At 48.4% G+C, this 5,000-nt stretch overlaps 1 protein-coding gene across 4 annotated transcripts in view; it reads right to left on the minus strand.

The window, feature by feature from the left end:
• LOC143297930 (zinc metalloproteinase nas-7-like) overlaps positions 1-5,000 on the minus strand; it is a 26,371-nt gene that overhangs the window by 20,609 nt on the left and 762 nt on the right. For 3 of the 4 annotated variants that reach the window (XM_076610518.1, XM_076610520.1, XM_076610521.1), the window contains one exon: positions 4,769-5,000. This exon is cut by the window's right edge. The gene's annotated coding sequence lies outside the window, so the exon portion shown is untranslated. Of the gene's footprint in view, positions 1-753; positions 935-4,768 lie in introns of those variants that run through there. The other variant, XM_076610519.1, reaches the window with a different exon arrangement.

Raw genomic sequence — 5,000 nt, forward strand, 5'->3', positions numbered from 1 at the left:
TCACTGCTCTCACCACACTGCCCCTCAACGTTAACAACATCGTCACTGCTCTCACCACACTGCCCCTCAACGTTGACAACATCGTCACTGCTCTCACCACACTGCCCCTCACACGTCAACTGAAGCAGTCAGCACCTTGCCGTGCTACAACCTGATGGTCACGATGGTGATGATGATGGTGATGGTGATGATGTTGGTGATGATGATGGTGATGGTGGTGATGATGATGGTCATGATTGTGATGGTGATGGAGGTGATCATGATGATGATGGTGATGATGGTGATGGTGATGATGGTGATGGTGATAGTGATGATGATGATGATGATGGTAATGATGATAATGATGGTGATGATAATAGTAATGATGATGATGCTGGCGATGATGATAATGGTGATGGTGATGATGGTGATGGTGATGATACTACTACTACTACTACTGTTAATAATAATAATCATCATCATCATCATCATAATAACAATAATAACAATGATAAGAAGTAGAAGGAAGAGAATGAGGATGAGTCCATCACCCTCATCATCAACATCGTCGTCATCATCATCATCATAGACGTCGTCGTCGAAGTCATCATCATCATCATCATCATCATCATCATCAAGAACAACAACAACAGCAACAACAATGTGTTTAGGGGGAAATATAGGCGGAAATGTGAGTTAGTTTGAAAAGAGGAAGGTGAGGTCTTCAGGCCAGACTGGAGAGAGCTAGTGCAGAGATTTGCCGAGGGGTCAGACCTGGGGCATTCATTCAAAGGGTCAGGTCCACAGACGGACACTGAGAGGTCAGCAGCCGTAAGGTCCGACTGAAAAGTCTGAGTGAATGCTGCACGCCGCTCTCAAAGTCTGAATGAATGCTGCACGCCGCTCTCAAAGTCTGAATGAATGCTGCACGCCGCTCTCAAAGTCTGAAAGAATGCTGCACGCCGCTCTCTGAATGAACGCTGCACGCCGCTCTCTGAATGAATGCTGCACGCCGCTCTCAAAGTCTGAACGAATGCTGCACGCCGCTCTCTGAATGAATGCTGCACGCCGCTCTCAAAGTCTGAATGAACGCTGCACGCCGCTCTCAAAGTCTGAATGAATGCTGCACGCCGCTCTCAAAGTCTGAATGAATGCTGCACGCCGCTCTCTGAATGAACGCTGCACGCCGCTCTCAAAGTCTGAATGAATGCTGCACGCCGCTCTCAAAGTCTGAATGAATGCTGCACGCCGCTCTCAAAGTCTGAATGAACGCTGCACGCCGCTCTCTGAATCAATGCTGCACGCCGCTCTCAAAGTCTGAATGAATGCTGCACGCCGCTCTCAAAGTCTGAACGAATGCTGCACGCCGCTCTCAAAGTCTGAGTGAATGCCGCACGCTGCTCTCAAAGTCTGAATGAATGCTGCACGCCGCTCTCAAAGTCTGAAAGAATGCTGCACGCCGCTCTCTGAATGAACGCTGCACGCCGCTCTCTGAATGAATGCTGCACGCCGCTCTCAAAGTCTGAATGAATGCTGCACGCCGCTCTCAAAGTCTGAATGAATGCTGCACGCCGCTCTCTGAATGAATGCTGCACGCCGCTCTCAAAGTCTGAATGAATGCTGCACGCCGCTCTCAAAGTCTGAACGAATGCTGCACGCCGCTCTCAAAGTCTGAGTGAATGCTGCACGCTGCTCTCAAAGTCTGAATGAATGCTGCACGCCGCTCTCAAAGTCTGAAAGAATGCTGCACGCCGCTCTCTGAATGAACGCTGCACGCCGCTCTCTGAATGAATGCTGCACGCCGCTCTCAAAATCTGAATGAATGCTGCACGCCTCTCTCAAAGTCTGAATGAATGCTGCACGCCGCTCTCAAAGTCTGAATGAACGCTGCACGCCGCTCTCAAAGTCTGAAAGAATGCTGCACGCCGCTCTCTGAATGAACGCTGCACGCCGCTCTCTGAATGAATGCTGCACGCCGCTCTCTGAATGAACGCTGCATGCCGCTCTCAAAGTCTGAATGAATGCTGCACGCCGCTCTCAAAGTCTGAATGAATGCTGCACGCCGCTCTCAAAGTCTGAATGAATGCTGCACGCCGCTCTCAAAGTCTGAATGAATGCTGCACGCCGCTCTCTGAATGAACGCTGCACGCCACTCTCTAAATGAACGCTGCACGCCGCTCTCAAAGTCTGAATGAACGCTGCACGCCGCTCTCAAAGTCTGAATGAATGCTGCACGCCGCTCTCAAAGTCTGAATGAATGCTGCACGCCGCTCTCAAAGTCTGAATGAACGCTGCACGCCGCTGTCTGAATGAATGCTGCACGCCGCTCTCTGAATGAATGCTGCACGCTGCTCTCAAAGTCTGAATGAATGCTACACGCCGCTCTCTCGGACGTCTCACAACGACCCCGCACAGTGTGAGTTAATGGACATGTCATGGACCCAGTTCTCACGTGGGAACAAATCCTTACAGCCTCCGTTTAACTCACTCAGTACGGCCAGTCCTCTCTTTTCCTCGACACAGACCCCTCGGATGTCTAGTAGGTGTCTGAATGACCCAAGCTTTAGCTTCCGTCGTCGTCAGAATTGTGGTATTCTTTGTCAACATTCACCTCTTCAGTGTAAGAGCCTTCCGCTTGTAATATTTTGATGGTGGTAATTGGGGTGAAACGCTGTTAACGTCGTCTCTTTCGCCGTTCGTATGGAGAGAGTTAAACCGCTACAAACTAAACAGCAGTGAAATGGGTATTAGAGGTGGAATAACGAACACTCATTAAGATTCCTTACTGACAAAACTTTGGGCACTCATTCACACTTGTTCAGTACACGTTGCCATGACAGGCGCTGCACTTTAAGTAGAATAACACTTTCTGCGATGCCGGGATCTGAATAACAAATTTGCTTCACACACACACACACACACACACACACACACACTGACGCACACACACACACACACACACACACACACACACACACACACACACACACACACACACACACACACACACACACACACACACACGATTCTGGCAGCAAGTTAAACCAGTGCAGAATTTCAGAGTCTGTCTCTGACAGCGCTCCGAATGAATGTGATTCACGCTGCTGGGGGTGTTCAGTGATGGGAATGCTGGTGTGACAGCCTTTTCCTGCCCGTGTTGGTTTTGAACCATGATCAGATCTGAGACGTGTTTCTTCATCGCGAGCACGCTGTGCGCTAGTGGCGAGAAAGCGAGTGGAGAGGGCCGGGAGTACATGCGCACTGAAATGAACACGAGGCGGGCAGCTGATTTTTTACCTTACCTCGCGCATTGACACTAGAATTCTAGATACTAGTGTCTTTGCCTCGCGTCAAAGTTGCTCTGAAGGCTACCTAAACTTCACTCGTGAGAACCTAGCCATTGTTGCCGCGAGGTAGTAAACTTGACAGAAACGCACGCTTCCTAGCGTGTCTCGCGAGAACCTAGCCCGACAAGTTGTAAGAAACGTGCTTCCGGCGTTCGCAAACACGCTGGCGTGCAAGGGAGCCAGTGGCTAGGGCGAGAGGTGCACTGAGAAATGAATGCGAGGCGGGAGGTAGATATTATACTTACCGTCAAGCGGCAAAGTTGCTCTGAAGGCTTCCTAGTCTTGACCATACACATATACAGCGTATACATATATATCAGTGGCCTTGACTCGTAAGACACTAGCGGCACTCTTGCCACACGGTGGGAAAAAGCGAGAACCGTGTGTGTGAAAAACAGGCCACTGATTAACACCAGGGTGCACGGAGTCCTATGTGAAATGACACACAGGGGGAAATTTCAGCTAGTCACAACCAGCTGGCACTTCGAAGCCCCACACCAGCTGTGTTTTGAGTCCACTTCCTTGAGGGCGCTACAGAAGAGGTATGGTTTTCGGAGTTCTAGGCAAAGGATTGATTCATACTATTTATTTTGAGATACAGCGCCTGTCCTCTGTCGGTCAGAGACCAAACTAGAAGGGTTTTACAAACACGGAGTCTCTTGCGAAACAAGCTGTCTGTGTGGACAGAGCCCACTAAGAGCTGCCTTTTGACGCCCAGCTTTCGTTTCCTGTGTCATTCAGTCAACACACACACACACACACACACACACACACACACACACACACACACACACACAATGTATATTTGAGTTTAATTTTACTATGGAATTTTGCTAGAGACAAATCGCCTGTTGCCAGGGTTTCTTTTAATTGCTTTAAAGTCTCACCCGAATGACTAGCGTCCAGACCACCACTCAGGATGGGGTCACTTGAGGAACATAACTATAAAGATCGAACAATACATGTGTAAACACACACACACACACACACACACACACACACACACACACACACACACACACACACACACACACACACACACACATACACACATTCATACATATATACATTGGAAACAAATATGCACGGTACGTGAACTCAATGCGTAAGAACTATCATGAATGCGATCAAGTCTGAGCTGGAGTATGTTCCGTGGTCTCTGAAGTGTAGGTTTATGATTCGTCCATTCTTAGTGTGTATCTACCCCCCTCCCCCCTCAAATAAAATGAAGTAAAATAAAATCACAACAGCAGGAAAATAATATTATTTCAAAGTGAAACCTGCCTTTAAAAGTGCTGGTGTTGAATCGATTTCCACACGCACTGTTCTAACACCTACGTACCATGATTCAAAGTACAACCTACCTTTAAAAGTGCTGGTGTTGATAATTTCCACACGCACTGTTCTAACACCTACATGCCATGATTCGAAGTACAACCTACCTTTAAAAGTGCTGGTGATGATGATTTCCACGTGCACTGTTCTGACATGCACGTATCATGACTAAGTGGAACGTAGGCTAACTTTGAAGTGCTGGTGTTGGTTAGTTCCGCACTGTTGTCACTATTATGGTCCCTGGAGTCTCCGTCTGTCCAGAGCTTTCCTGGCGACCTGACCACTGCAGACAATGTGGACTGAACACTCGTGTATTGTCAACAGTCTCTTCACATATCA

This window comes from Babylonia areolata, chromosome 23 (genome assembly GCF_041734735.1).
Source record: "Babylonia areolata isolate BAREFJ2019XMU chromosome 23, ASM4173473v1, whole genome shotgun sequence".
Taxonomy (NCBI): domain Eukaryota; kingdom Metazoa; phylum Mollusca; class Gastropoda; order Neogastropoda; family Buccinidae; genus Babylonia; species Babylonia areolata.